We start from the raw sequence: 16,809 nt of genomic DNA, 5'->3' as shown, positions 1-16,809 counted from the left end.
TCACCATTCATTAATTCCACTGCTGAGAGTCATTGATATGTAAGATAAGTGAACTCGTCTTTAATTGCATACAACTGTTTGCACTCCACTTCTTGCTTCGGTTATGTACTGCGAGACTGTTGGTAACAATCACAGAGCCCAGTTATACCACTGCTGAAGGTCAATGATATGTAACATTAGATAAGTGGACTCGTCTTTAATTGCATACAACTGTTTGCTCTCCATTTCTTGCTTCGGCAATGTATTGCGAGACGGTTAGTAATAATCACAGAGCTGAGCAATCCCACTGCAGAGAGTCAAAGCTAGATTCCTCATTGCATTCATTGGTTTGTCTTTTTCACCCGGGTAAGAAACCCTTGGCCATTGACAATGTATTTGTGTATTGCTTCCTCTCGCCTAACTTGCTGGAAAACAGAAAGTTGCAAATGTGTAGACATTGGACGATCATGCCATATATTGGGGTTATTCATTGTTAAAGTTTGCTTGTAAGTCAGGAATGAAACTTGTGAAGATGGCATGTTGAGATGTTGAGTCAAACATTCCTGAAGTGAACACGTACGATTAGGAAGGAAGCCGCCGGTTTTCATGAAGAACAGGTACAGTATACTGTACATCTCCTACCTGTGTATCAAAGACATTGCTAAGAACCACCCCATATTGGTGGGACAAGACATTCCCCAGCCAGCAACAGTCATGGACCACATTTAGAATGCTTTTGTCTTCAAGCACAATTTGTAGCCCGTTTCTGAAAACTACAGGCCCCAAGAGGAGGACATCAAAAAAATAGCGACCTGCAGCCAGCACAACTTTCCATGGCAACACAAGTTCAGTCCCACTACACCAAAGCTCAGGACTTTCTGGCTCTGTAGATGTGGAATTGCGGGACCAAGCATAGTCTGAAACTGGTCTATCACAACATAGTCTGCATCTTCATCCTTAACTACACGTTTAATGGCCTGTAGGATACGGTCATGTATCCCATGCGGTGCAGGTAGATCAGGCTTTCTCATTTCCCCGGCAGGTTTCCCAGCATCTTCAACGCTCTCTTGTGATAAGGTTTTATCACTTTCATTAGCTGTATTTTCTGGCTCTTGACTTGAAGGACCAGACTATTCTTCTTGGTTCCAATTTCAGAATGGTATGCTCAAAGAGGATTTTTGTTCCAGGCACTTCTTTCCCAGTTGCTAAATCCATAACTTTTCTTAAAGTGATTGTACAGATGGGGCCGGTTTTATCTTTGCTGGCGAACCGCCAGCAGCATGCTGCTGGCGATCCGCCAGCAACATGGCGCTCCATCTGACTGAGACGCGCGTGCGTCCTCGTATCCGGGCGGCGGGCTGGCGAGGCAGACGCAATACTGTCCGCCTCCCGCTCGAGGGGGCAGGGGGGACCCGAGGGCACTGCGGGGGGTGCGGTCGCCCGGTGTGGGCACCGGGCGACCGAGGGCAGCACCGTCGGAAGGGGACGCGCGCGCACCTCGTGCGCATGCGTCCTCTTCCGGCATACAGATGGCAGCGGGGCAGGGGATGGCGATGGCGATGCCATCACCTGCAAAGATGAATCCTGCTACATTTGTACAGCTCACATCAATACTCATTGGCACGCCCTGAAAGCATCCATTGGTGGTTGTAAATTTGATATTTTTCCCAATGACCTTTGTTAGGGACCTGGTATCAGTTACTACGTCGATGCTAAATGTGTATTACGTGCACAGGACCAAGCACAGCACACACCGCCGACAGAAACAGCAAACAACCGCACCCTCCTAAAGACATTTTATCACAAATCCCCTAGGAGAGTCACAGGGTGTTGGTGGTTGTGATGCTGGACCCTCCCATCACTGTGATGGAGGATTACTTTGGTGACAGCATCCAAGTAGACATGTCAGACAGTCCTTACCTGTACTGGCAGGACTAAAAATGCAGTTTGGAAGCCCCTGAACAAAGTCAAACTGGATTTATTTTACCTGAGTTGTCCCCCCTCCAGTGTGTATTCTGAAATTTTTTTTAGTGCAGCAGGGAACCTGGTCAGTGAGCAGTGTAGAAGGTTGCTTCCGCAAAAAGTGGAGAAGATGATGTTCATCAAAATGAATTGGATGAGGATAAAGATGACATCTTGACTCTATAGAGCCAGTTTGTACAGGTAGAGGTGACTTGCTTCTTTTTTTGTGGGACCCAAACAAACCAATCATTTCAGCCACAGTCGTGTGGCAGACCCTGTCGCTGAAATGATTGGTTTGTTAAAGTGTGCATGTCCTATTTACACAACATAATGGCATTTATGCCATTATGTGCTTTTGGGGCCTAGTTTTTCAAACAGCCATCCTGTCTGACACTGCAGTACCACTCCTACATGAGCCACATGTTTGTGCCACACACTTTTGTGGCTTAGCATAGTTATCCAGCTACCTTGGTGCAACCTTTTGCCCTAAAAACAATATTGTGAGGTTCCAGGTGTTCAGAATAGACTGGAAATGAGTGGAAATTAATGACATTAAGGTCAGTAATAGCGTAGGAGCAAAAAAAAAATCCAAATTCTGCGATTTTAGCAATTTTTATGCTTTAAAAAAAAAAATCAGAACCCAAAACACGAATTACAAAACACAAAAATGGTGGTGTATTTGAACAGATCCGGATCCAAAACAGTGCCTGAGTTACAGACATCCCTATTCAATATGTGATAATATATGGACCAGATGTATCAAGCATCGAAAAGTACTAAAGTGGAGAGTGTTAAACCACCAGCCAATCAGCTCCTACCAGTCAGTTTTCAAACACAACCTGTGTAAAGACAGTTAGGAGCTGATTGGCTGGCTATTTATCACTCTCTATTTTATCACTTTTTGAAGCTTGTTACATCTGGCCCTTAATGCTTATTAACCACAAAAACAAGCAGGTGCATGATACAATCATTACTATTGACATAATATATATTACCGGTACTTGTGAGTTATCCGGGCGCCCGATTTTTTGATTGTATGCCTTAAGTTAAGGCATACAATCAGATGCGATGCGATGCGATATCGCATCGCATCGCATCGCATGCGACCATCGGATGCGATGACCCGATTTTTCCATAGGAATCAATGTTAAAATGATTCCTATGGAAAAAGGGGTCCTTTTCATACCCCTACTATCCAAGTGGGCATGGAGTTGGATATAAACCTGTGGCGAGCGTAGCGAGCCACCGAGCCCGAAGCGTGGCGAGCGAAGCGAGCCCCGCGAGGGGACGGTATTCCGTGTCCCCTCGCGGGGCTCGCTACGCTCGCCACGCTTCGGGCTCGGTGGCTCGCTACGCTCGCCACAGGTTTATATCCAACTCCATGCCCACTTGGATAGTAGGGGTATGAAAAGGACCCCTTTTTCCCATTGAATTCCATGTTAAAATGGACTCAGTCCATTTTAACATTGATTCCTATGGAAAAATCGGGTCATCGCATCGCATCGCATCCGATGGTCGCATGCGATGCGATGCGATGTCCCGATCCGACCCGATTTTGAAATCGGGCGCCCAGATAACTCACAAGTACCATATTACCTTTTTTTATATTTAATAATGAGATAAGAGGATGTTAGCATATATTTGGCACACTATTTGAGCCTTTCCACCAATGTGTAGGTCACCACTTTCGAGCAGGTCCTTAACACTCTGGGATTCACAAGTAATTGTATATACAGTAAAGGCTGCTGGGGTTCTCAGTGAAATAGAGACCATGTAAAGAGGGAATAACTTTTTTAAGCACTTCTTAAAAAGCCCCTCATTTATCATGTTTACTAAGCGGCAAATGTCTGCTAAACACAGAGGGCTCTAGGTAACTATGCCTGGTCTAGCGTGTCTGAGTGGAGAAGTTGGCAAGATTCTGATAAAGCATTTCTAACAGCAAAATGTTGCTAAATAAATCAAATTATTAAACAGCAAACACATACTGCAATAATCATAAATTATCACTATACTGTATGTGTCATGTAAATAATAATTAGACTTTGTAATCACGTGAAATGTCAATTAAAAAAAATGTCACTGTACAGGGCTGTATACCGTGTTCTCACTGTGAGTGAGAAATACACGGCTTTTACCCAGCATTAAAATGCCAGGGACTGCAGGGACGGACCCCCGTTCTCACTGCAAGGCAAATTCCCGGGTGAAGACATTCATTACGATCCAGTAATTTGCCTTTTAACATGGGTTTTTATGCAGTGAGAATGGGTCAACCCGTGTCTGCATACCCGGATCTCAAACACGGGTGAAAAAACCTGTGTTAAAAGGCAAATTTCCGGATCGACATGCTAGACCTGGGAATTTGCCTTCAGTGAGAATGGGGTATCAGACATAATTGTATCTTTAGCAGAATTGAGAGTCCTCTACTTGGTTAATTCTGGACCAGCAGCTTAGGGTTGTTCACCTGGCTGCCGCTACATCTCTGCCGCACCCTGTTTGTCACCTGGCCCGTCCCCCCTCACCTGGCCCAACTGCACAGTGACTTTAAACAAAGTATTTACTGTTCCGTGCATTAGCCACACCCCTTCCAAGTACCTCGACACAGCACGGCTGTTGACTCTGCTGTAATTGACAGTGAGGTGAGGGGCTTGCAGCAAAAAATAAATAAAAAAATGTAAAAATTATTGCTTAGTTGATGGATTACATGATTGATTGTTGTAGGCAACTGTATGACCAAACTTTTTCATATTGATGAACTCAACACACACAAGTTGTGCAATAAAAAAGCAGTTAGTTTTTACTTATTTAGCTAATGACAACTCATAGTGTTGAATCGCCCCACTTTGATGTATTATTATGTCAACAATAAAAGAAAAAAATAGATTGTGGCATTGGCAGCTTTGCAGCTGTATGGTCTACTAGGTAATGAGATTGGGGAGAGCTGTGCCAGTCGCACAGAAATTAAAAAATTATTATGCGGTAGTGCACAACGGCACACCTAAGACACAGCTCTGCGGTCAGCATACAGGCTGTGGAACTAGTGGCTCCAGCCAGCCAGCGGTAGCGCTGAAACGGGATCACACCCGTGTTCAGGCGCTTATCGCAACTGCATAGTGAGCCCCAGGAATATATACATTGTATCTGATAATTGTTACATCCTGGATAAGCATACACACTGTAAAACTGTCAATACCAGACATAACTTTTCCACTCTTAAATTTCAACCACCATGCTTTTATTCAGGGACAGTGTGAAGTGGGGTCCCACTAGGTGAGGATATATTATATCCTTTTTAAATCACTCAATGTTGTCCTATGTGTTTTTTTTATACCTTCGCAACTATTTTAATGAAACCAATAAAAGTCATGTTTTATTATTAAATTCTCTTTTGGTGCACCAACCAAAGACACCCTTTCTCTGTCCTCCCCATTATGGTCTACTAGGTAGAAAAGGCCTTATTCAAACCTGTTCACTAGGCTGCATATACTCGCAGCCCAGCAAACAGGCACAGATGTAGCGCCACTCATTCAGCCCGCGGCTGTTGCCATTCTCCACTCTGATGGAGCTCTCAGCCGCCTCCCGTCACCGGTCCCTGTCCATCCCCACCACCTCCCCACTCCCCCCCTAACGCTGCCCGTTTCCCTGAAGTGGAAATGGGCAGGGTTTCTCCTCCCCATCATGTGACTGGGACATGCGTGCATGTGAGGCACTCACGTGTCCCATTTAGATGGAGCACCTCTCTGCTAGACCTAATTAGCGGGGGCATTCTGGCGAGCCCTGGAGCTGCATCAGAGGCACTCCATCTTTAAGTGCCGACCACCCCCCCACACACGCACACACTACCCGAATCCCCTGGCTAGCATGTGAGGGGATGTGTACATGAACACATCCCCTCGCAAAGGGGTGCCCAGGAGAGAAATAATTCGATGGTCACTAACGTTCCCAGGGGAATGCCCAGCATTTTATGAGGACGCCCATAAAATGATGGGCGTTCCTTGCAGTCACCCCTGCCCGCCCACGGTCCTCCTGTTATTGTGCACATGCACAGACCCCCCACCATAAAAAACGGGGTCAAATTTTGACCCATATGAACGGGTCTGAATCAGGGCTAGAGACTGATAATAATAATAATTACATATTACTAAATATGTTTGATTGTTTGATTCAAATTTTAATTTGTAAGACTGTTCTGTATGTGAAAGAAATAACATAAAATACAAGTGATTTTTAAAATGAACACGCAAGACATATTTTTTAATTACAAATTAAACACTATATACCTCAGGTATATCAGGCTCAATATAATAAATTACCACAGAATCAATTAATTAATGTGCTGCTTCCAAATAATTAGAACCAGCATGAACAAAAATACAATAGAAAAGAGTGCACTAAAGAGATCTATACTTATTTTAATTAATTAAAGAAAATAAAAATGCTATTTAAAACAATTCATTTAAGAAAATACACACTTTAGAATACCGTATTTTTCGGCGTATAAGACGACTTTTTTCCCCTGAAAAACATGCCTCCAAGTGGGGGGGTCGTCTTATACGCCGGGTACACTTCAGTTGGGATCAGGCCAGGCTGTGCAGGGTTAATGGAGGGGAGCCGCTGCAGCATTCCTGAGTGACAGGAAGAAGAGCAAGCCACAGGATTGGCTGGCGCCGGGAGGAAGAGGCGGGCAGTGGAAGAGAGGAGGAAGGAGCGTGCACCGTGCATGGAAATCACGTGTAGCCAGAGAGAGGGTGCCGCACCAGTGCCGTGATGACCGTTTCCCACACCGACGCAGCACAGCCGCTGAAAAGGGAGGCCACACAGTGTAGCCGAGGCCAGAGCAGACAGAGGCGCCGGGGACAGCAGCACAAGGGACCCGCCACCCGCCGCAGCACACGTGGAGACCGGAGCCATGGCACTCAGGGGGAGAGGCTCCCCACAGGTACAGCTCCCACCCACTCGACCACGCACCACAGCAAATGGGGATCAGGGACAGGCACTCCAGTTAACAGCAGCAGATTATGCCGGTAGTCGGGGAACCCCTCCAGCCTAACCCTCTGCCTCCAGTTCTAGCACCCCTGCCTGAGGGACACTAGGTCCTCCGAACGCCCCCTGTGATTGACAGCCCAGCAGTATTCCCTCCAGGATACACAGACTGGCTACTTGCTATATCCCATCCAGTATCGCACGGTACGTTTTATTTGGTGTGTGGAAGAGGGGGTAGTCTTATAGGGCGAGTATATAACAAACTCTACATTTTGAGTGGAAATCTTGGGGGGTCGTCTTATACGCCCAGTCGTCTTATACGCCGGCAAATACGGTAATAACAATATTGCATATAAAATAAAATTCCAATTTTATATCACACCCACTTAAAAGTTAATTCAAAACTCTTGTATCCTGTGTAGTGGATAAGTGGGTAAGAGCACTGAAGACAGTATATAGAATAACATAAGAATTTGGAATGATCTTGGGTGTGATATTTAATTGTAATTTTATTTTATATGCAATATTGTTATTATTATATTTTTCTAAAGTGTGCCTTTTCTTAAATTAATTGTTTTAAAATGTGTCTTTTTATTTTCTTTAATAAATTAAAATAAGTATAGATCTAGAGTATTGTGTTCAGTTCTGGAGGCCATATCTCCAGAAGGATATAAATACATTAGAGACTGTACAAAGAAGAGCAACTAAAATGGTGCATGGCCTACATCACAAAACGTACCAGGAAAGACTAAAAGATCTTAATATGTATACTTTAGAGCAGAGAAGGGAAAGGGGGGACATGATAGAAACTTTCAAATATATCAAGGGCTTTAACAAAGTACAGGTGGGAGACATTCTTCACAGGAAGAGGAGCAACAGAACACGAGGACATGCACTGAAACTAAAGGGAGGAAGATTCAGGGGAAATGTGAGGAAGAATTTTTTCACAGAAAGAGTAGTAGATAAGTGGAATAGCCTCCCAACAGAGGTGGTAGATGCAAATACAGTAGTACAATTTAAACATGCTTGGGATAAGCATATTGATATCCTTACAAAAAACTAAGATGGGCCAAGTGGTTCTTATCTGCCGTCAAATTCTATGTTTCTATGTTTATTTAGTGTGCTCCCTTTTCTATTATATTTTTGTTCACACTTACAAATTACTTATGTTTGTCTATGCAAAATAAACCAATATGCCTCCAAAGATGCAGCCCATAATGAAAAGAAAAGTTGTGCAAGATGGAACTGGGCTTAGGCCCTCCCACCAAAATTTATGTTGGATATTGCACAGTTTAACAAACCAAGCACTTCAGTGACAGGGACTAACACTTTTGTGGCTGAAGTGCTTGGTTTGTTTGGGCCCCCACAAAATAAGTTTTTTGGAAGTACTACTATGATCACAAATGAGGAGTGCTAATTATTTAATAATCTTTTAAAATACATTTCATGAGGGACTTCCGCTTCTGGCTATATGCGGGCAGCAGCATGCTAGACACTGCTCCACACACGGACTCACCCACCCGCAGATAGGGCTTTCTCACAGCCCTCCAAATCACCGCCATTCCTTCCAGAGATGCTGCTCCTGACAATGGAGAAATTTCTATCTCCGCCGGGTACCTTGAAAATGCTACAGCAGAGAAATGACAAGCGCCCAGCCGAATCCAAGATGGCACCCGGACCGGACTCAGCTCCCCTCAACCCAGTCTTAAAGCTACCAGAATCTCAGGTACCACAGGCTACAACTAGTGACTCCACTCCAGTTACATATAGTGACATTGTCACTGCAATAAACGCAGCCATGACACCCTTATTAAATAAAGTAGTAGCCGACATTACACTGCAGCTGCAGCACCTTAATATGAGGGTCACAGACAACGAAAACAAAATAGGAGTGTTATCCCATGTTATGCATCTGGTCCAGCGTGACACTATTAGGCTCCAAAAGGACAATTTACACATTTGGAACAAATTAGATGACATGGAGAACCGCTCCAGACGTAATAATGTCAGAGTGGTTGGATTGCCTGACCCCCTTGGATTGCCTGACAAGGTGTCCCTTGTCCCCCTTGCTTTTTGCCATAGCCATAGAACCCCTAGCCAAAGCTTTAAGATCCTCCCCTAATTTTACTGGTATATCCATTAGAAACATAGAACTGAAATTGGCCCTATTTGCAGACGATATGCTTCTCTTTATCTCAAATCCACTATCATCAATCCCTGCAATAATGGGAATAATAGAAACATATGGTCCCAAATCCGGTTATAAAATCAATGTCACTAAATCTGAGATCCTCCCCATATCCTCCCCATCAGCAATGTTTCTCAATCATCCCAGTATGGCCCAATTTACAATACAACACACTAAATATCTGGGAATCTCCATTACCAAAGACCCACACCGTATCTACAAATCTAACTTTACTCCAATATTAACTAAAATCACATCCCAACTAGAGTGATGGAATAAACTTCCACTATCATTATTGGGGAGAGCTTCGGTGTTGAAAAGTATCATATTTCCTAAAATATTTTATTGTCTTCAACTACTGCTATGCATCCTTCCCAACTCAGACTTCCTCCTTCTCAACAAACTCATGTCTAAATTCCTATGGAGTGGAAAAAAAACAAGAATGAACATATCTAAACTGATGAGGGGACAGGCGGATGGTGGACTGAGACTCCCAAATTTTCAATTTTACTCCTGGTCAGTACAATTTAAATTTATTAATGACTGGTTTCATAACACGTCCATATACACGGACAACTTACTATACAAGGCAATTTTCCACCCTTTATCCCCTAGTGCTCTTCTTCACACACCACTTCGCAAGATTCCTACCCAAGTATTGACTCATATATTATTCCAGGGCACATATAATGCGTTGATTTCCATAAACAAAAAGATAAAAAGTGATTCTACCATAACACCTTTTATCCCCCTGAGGGGTAACCCCGCATTCGCACTATCACTATCCAACTCTTGCTTTCAGGGATGGAAACTAAAGGGTTTAGATCTTGCCACTAAACTCTTCGACCCAGGAGTGATAATCCCTTTCTCTACAATAAAGGACACATATGACATCCCTAATGCACATTTTTATATGTACTTACAGGCGAGACATTATGCGTCACCACTAATCCTAAACATAACCAACCCCACTGAACCAGCCCCTCTCCTTCATATATTCACTGTCCTAGCCAACATCAAATTTAAAACCAGCTTTATATATGATTTACTCCTTACCTATAACAACCTCCCTCCACTAGCCTCCTTAATCCAGTCCTGGTCATCAGACATTCCAGATGTTACTGATCAGGACGTTCTCTTTAGTAATTTCACACAAACTATGAAAATTCTACATTCAGTTTACATGCAAGAAGTGCACTTTAAATCTTTACATAGATTATATATTGCACCTGCACAGGATAGACATATGGCCGCAGAGGCGACTGGAGAGTGTTTGAAGTGCAGAATGAGTAATGCAAATACTTCCACTGTTTCTGGTCTTGCTCTAAGATCCTGAAATTTAATGGCATATATTAATAAAATATGTTCGGCAGACTTCCCTCTGGATCCTCTAGCATGTATTCATTTTAAAAAGTGGTCTATTCCCCCTCCAGTCTCTGCTACCATACCCTTCCTCACAATAAAGTTCACAATGGCTAAGAAACTAATTCTGACCCATTGGACAGTAAGAACAGCACCAACTCTGAATGAACTACAAGATAGACTATTTCAAATTCTCCTCTTTCATAAGAGAATGACCACCCAAAGGAAAAACAGAACATCTTGAACCTCTCAATGCCCCCATAACATTCATGATTCCCCCCCCCCTTCTGGAAAGACTATTCCCCCCCCCCCCCGCAACTACAATTTTCCTCTTACCCCTTCCTCGATGTATCCTGTCTTGTATGTTGTATAGTTATCAAAGTTATTCAGAAATGTTCTACAGGTGGTAATACTGTTGGAATAACGGTTCAGTTGCAAGCTTAAGCTTAAGTTCTAGACTTCTCCAAGGATCACTACACATCTTAATAATCATTGTGACACTGCCTTAAATGTTATAATAAATGTTAACATGATCAAAAGTCATGGGAGACGATCCCTAACCCATATACTATCTGTTCGCAATCTCTGTATGTAACCTGTCGCAGTTTCAACTGTTGTTTAAAAATGACAAAAGAGAAATAAAAATCTTTGAAACCAAAAAATCCATTTCATGATCTTTAATGGTTAATTTCCCTCCCTACCTCTATAAACTTTGGACTAATGAATGAAGCAGATGCCATCACAAACATTGCCAGGATTTGGGTTAACATAACTCCACTCACAAAAGGTGGCTTTTTTGTCTTATTCCCAGGCAACACAGTCACTTTCTTTCTATCATGGGAAAGGACTGCAGCCACTGATAGCTAATTTTTACAAATATCGTCAATCATCATCCTCGTACTCAACATCAGATCATAGCAGCATACACACACCCCCTCATTATTTTCCACTTCCAAACAAGCATCTTTAATTTCTATTATGGCCTAATCACCATCTTTACTTGGACTGCTCCCCATATGTGCAGATGGTGCTGAAATGGTAGGAGGCAAAAGAGGCTTCTTTACGAAAAAATTATATGAAAAGTCAGACTCTCCTTAGAGATTTCTAAATCTGAACACACAGGTTGATTCTTAATGTTCTTTTTGGCACATTTTTTTAAGGTCAGACACCTGTACCCTTTAGGAGGGAGAAAGTGGAGGAGGAGGCAGGGAGTGTGGGTGTGGTTAACTGATCAGGTGTGTAGCTAATTAGTCTCAGCAGTATAAAACAGCAGGAGGCAAGCAAATTTACTGAGCTTGTGAATTCAACTGACATTGGTTAAAGTGCTATTGTTTAAGTGTGGAGTTATATCCATGAAGGAGTTAAATCCAGGAATAGGTTAAACCAGGTTGTAACAAGAAGCATGGGTCTTCACTGTTTTGTTGTTTGTTGTTCTTTTCTTCTTGCTAGAGGCCCAGTTACCTGACCTGTTAAAGGGTCAACACAGTGCACAATATCAATCTTCACATAAAGATGGACATGCAATCTTGCACCAAAGAGCATGGCCGGACACTGTTAGGGGGGTCAGACTGACTGCAGTACAGTTAAGTATCTTTTCCTTTGATTACTGTTAATTACTGTTCTGAAATACTATTGTACTGGTATTTAATACTGAGTGGCGTGATTTAGTAGCAGTTTCTCCATCTAGGAAAAAATGAGTGGGAACAAGGTTGGGAATCTCCACCAGTGTGAATCTTGTAAGATGTATTCACCAATGGACATTGGGTTCAAAGGCGAGTATGTTTGTACCAGATGCATGCAGGGGATTGCTCTGGAAGCCAATGGACAAGGATCTAGAGTATCACATTGCAGCACTGACAGAGATACAGTATCTAACCATGAGCAGAGTTGTGCAGCTTTCCATCGCTGCATTAGAGGAAGATGGGGCACAGGGGGCGTCGGAGGTTCAGTCAAGCGCGGAAGAGAGGATCGGTAGCTGGTTAACAGTTAGGGGTTTCTAGAAGGAATAGACGACAGAAAAAGTGGCAGGCCAGCTCTGAGCCACCAAATCCTAGTAGATACACCCAAATGGATGAAGAGACTATGGTTGGGAGTTAGGAGCTGGGGTAGCTGGCAGGGAATGGTTCCTCTATCAACCATAGGAAAACCCCCTCTGGCATGGAGGGTAAATCAGAGAGGAAGGGCCCAAGGCAGATAGTGGTGTTAGGGGATTTGATTATTAGGAAAGTTGATAGGCCAAGCTGTTACCGGGACCATGATAGGCATACAGTCTGTTGTCTCCTGGGTGCTCAGATATGTCATAACTCGGACCATGTGGACAGATTTTTTGTGAGGGGCTGGGGGAGACCCAGCGGTCTTGGTGCATGTTGGCACCAATGACAAAGTCAATGGTAGATGGGATGTCCTCAAAAAAGGCTTTAGGGATCTAGGCAATAAACTTAGGTGAGGACATCTAAGCTAATAATCTCCTAAATATTGCCTGTCCACAAGCTAGTCCAGAGAGACAGAGGGAGATTTGGGAGGTTAACGTGTGGCTCAAAGATTGGTGCAGGAGGAAAGGATATGAGTTCCTAAAAAACTGGGCAGACCTCTCAATTATGTGCCATCTCTTTTGCTTCAACGGATTACACCATAATGGTGGGGGGGGCAGACGTGCTCAGGGGTAGAATGGTGGAAAGGCTTGAGTATATTTTAAACTAGGCGGGTGGGGGAGGGTATATTAAGAAACCTTAAACAAATAAGTGAGTGTAGAATAGATGGCAAACACAGCTACTGTACATTGTGGAGGAAGCAAGGGGAAGGGAGGAAGAAGGGAATAAGGTATAGTAAAGGTGTATGAGACACACAGCCAAGTAGAAATATTGTCCATGATACTGATTTATCGTTTCAGGAACCTTCTGAAACTGTAACAGGTAACACAACAAGGGCAAAGAAAAAACGAGATCTGAAATGCCTTTATCTGAATGCTAGGAGTTTAACTGTTAAAATGGGGGAACTAGAGATCCTAGTTTTGGAGGAAGATTTTGATCTCATAGGTGTTACCTTGGTGGGACGAATCACATGAATAGGAGGCTAAAATAGAAGGTTATAGTCTGTTTAAAAAAATAGATTAGGTAGAGGGGGGAGGGGAAGGAGGTATGTTTATATTATTAAACCATTCTTAAAACCATACATAAGGGAAAACATATACGAGAGCAAAATGGAGTCAGTAGAATTGGTATAGGTAGAAATCACAGGTAATATTAAAGGGGCTAAAAAACGTATAGTAGAAAAATGTTATAAACCACCCAACATAAATACGGAGGAGAAAAAAGACCCCTTGCTACAGGTAGGAAAAGCAGCCAGCTTAGGGAACATTATTATTATTGGTGACTTTAACTACCCAGAAATAAATTGGAAAGATAGGTCACATAGTACCGCTAAAGGAAATGTTTTATTGGATGCCCTAAATGACCACTATTTGTATAAATTTACTGAAAGTCCAACCAGAAATAACAATATCCTGGATAACTTGATAAGCCACAATGGGGACATTCTTACTAGCATAACCATAAGGGAGACATTGGGGAACAGTGATCACAATATGATCATATTTGATTTAATTTTTAACAAAGATAATTCGATTGGAGCAACTTGGTCCTTAAATTTCAGAAAAGCAATTTGGTAAGTTTGAGGAGTCTTTAAAGGATATAAACTAGAAATAATTATTTAGAGGTATGGATGCTACTAAAAGATGGCAAACTTTAACCCCTTCCCGCCGCAGCCTGTTTTTGCCTTCCTGACAGAGCCCTTTTTTTCAAATCTGACATGTATCACTTAAGTGGGGATAACTTTTTTTTGCTTTTACTTATCCCAGTGATTTTGAGATTTTTTTTCTCGTGACACATTGTACTTCAAGTTAGTGGTAAATTTGGGTCGATACAGTTGTACTGTGTTTTTTGTGAAAAATACCAAAATGTCGTAAAAAAATGGAAAATTTAGCAATTTTCAAAATGTTAAATTTTCTGCTTGTGAGACAAATAATCATACCACTCAAAATAGTTAATAACTAACAAAGACCATATGTCTACTTTATGTTGCCATCATTATTTCAACCTCCTTTTAATTTTTTTGGACACTAGGAGGCTTAAAATATGAATAGCAAATTCTCAAATTTTCAAGAAAATTTTAAACACTGATTTTTTTAGGGACCAGTTCAGTTCTGATGTGACTTTGAGGGACTTGTATGTGAGACACCCCCATAAATGATGCCATTTCAAAAACTGCACCCCTCACAATATTTAAAACAGCATTTTGAAAGTTTGTTAACCCTTTAGGTGTTTCACAGGAATTAAAACAAAGTGTAGGTGAAATTTCAAAATTTCATTTTTTTTGCAGATTTTCAATTTTAATACATTTTTCTAAGGAACACAGTAGATTTTACTAGAGAAATGTGACTAGAAATTGATTCCCCCAATTCTTTTGTTTTCATAAATATCCTATATGTGGCCCTAGTGTGCACGTTGACCAAACCACAGGCTTCATAATAGAAGGAGCACCTACTTGATTTTGGAGCCTCCTTTTTATGAGATTATTTTTTAGGCACCATGTAGGTTTCTAGGCACCATAAGATGCTAAAAGTTAGGAACCCCCCCACAAGTGACCCCATTTTGCAAACTACACCCCTCAGGGAATTCATCTAGGGGTATAGTGTACATTTCAAACCCCCAGGGGTTTCACCAATTGTGGTACAACTGGGCTGTGAAAATGAAAAATTACATTTTTTACACAAAAATGCAGTTCTGGCTCAAAATTTTTCATTTTCACAAGGAATGAAGGAGACAAAGCACCCCAAAATCTGTGCCCCAATTTCTCCCGAGTACGGCAATGCCTCACATGTGACCAAAAAATACCATTTGGGTGCATGGCAGGACTCAGAAGGGAAGGAGTGATATTTGGATTTTGCAGCACAGATTCTGGTGGAATGTTGGTGGGTGCTATGTCGCATTAGCAAGACCCCCGAAGCACCAATACAGTGGAACCCCCCACAAGTGACCCCATTTTGCAAACTACACCCCACAGGGAATTCAAGTAGGGGTATAGTGTACATTTCAAACCCCCAGGGGTTTCACCAATTGTGGTACAACTGGGCAGTGAAAATGAAAAATTAAATTTTTTACACAAAAATGCAGTTCTGGCTCAAAATTTTTCATTTTCACAAGGAATGAAGGAGACAAAGCACCCCAAAATCTGTGCCCCAATTTCTCCCGAGTACGGCAATGCCTCACATGTGACCAAAAAATACCATTTGGGTGCATGGCAGGACTCAGAAGGGAAGGAGTGATATTTGGATTTTGCAGCACAGATTCTGGTGGAATGTTGGTGGGTGCTATGTCGCATTAGCAAGACCCCCGAAGCACCAATACAGTGGAACCCCCCCACAAGTGACCCCATTTTGCAAACTACACCCCTCAGGGAATTCAGCTAGGGGTATAGTGTACATTTCAAACCCCCAGGGGTTTCACCAATTGTGGTACAACTGGGCAGTGAAAATGAAAAATTAAATTTTTTACACAAAAATGCAGTTCTGGCTCAAAATTTTTCATTTTCACAAGGAATGAAGGAGACAAAGCACCCCAAAATCTGTGCCCCAATTTCTCCCGAGTACGGCAATGCCTCACATGTGACCAAAAAATACCATTTGGGTGCATGTCAGGACTCAGAAGGGAAGGAGTGACATTTGGATTTTGCAGCACAGATTCTGGTGGAATGTTGGTGGGTGCTATGTCGCATTAGCAAGACCCCCGAAGCACCAATACAGTGGAACCCCCCCACAAGTGACCCCATTTTGCAAACTACACCCCTCAGGGAATTCATCTAGGGGTATAGTGTACATTTCAAACCCCCAGGGGTTTCACCAATTTTGATACAACTGGGCTGTGCAAATGAAAAATTACATTTTTTTACACAAAAATGCAGTTCTGGCTCAAAATTTTTCATTTTCATAAGGTATGAAGGAGAAAAAGCACCCCAAAATCTGTGCCCCAATTTCTCCCGAGTACGGCAATGCCTCATGTGTGACCAAAAAATGGCAGGACTCAGAAGGGAAGGAGTGATATTTGGATTTTGCAGCACAGATTCTGGTGGAATGTTGGTGGGTGCTATGTCGCATTAGCAAGACCCCCAAAGCACCAATACAGTGGAACCCCCCCACAAGTGACCCCATTTTGCAAACTACACCCCTCAGGGAATTCATCTAGGGGTATAGTGTACATTTCAAACCCCCAGGGGTTTCACCAATTTTGATACAACTGGGCTGTGCAAATGAAAAATTACATTTTTTTACTCAAAAATGCAGT

At 42.5% G+C, this 16,809-nt stretch overlaps 1 pseudogene; it reads right to left on the bottom strand.

Moving 5' to 3' along the window:
• Positions 1–320: 320 nt before the first annotated feature.
• The window catches only part of LOC146041599 (piRNA biogenesis protein EXD1-like), a 99,190-nt pseudogene continuing 82,701 nt past the window's right edge, over positions 321–16,809 (bottom strand).

Source organism: Crinia signifera, chromosome 19, assembly GCF_055691185.1.
Source record: "Crinia signifera chromosome 19, ASM5569118v1, whole genome shotgun sequence".
In the NCBI taxonomy this organism is placed as follows: domain Eukaryota; kingdom Metazoa; phylum Chordata; class Amphibia; order Anura; family Myobatrachidae; genus Crinia; species Crinia signifera.
The sequence above is the reverse complement of the archived record's forward strand: the minus strand, read 5'-3'. Positions and strand labels throughout refer to the sequence as shown.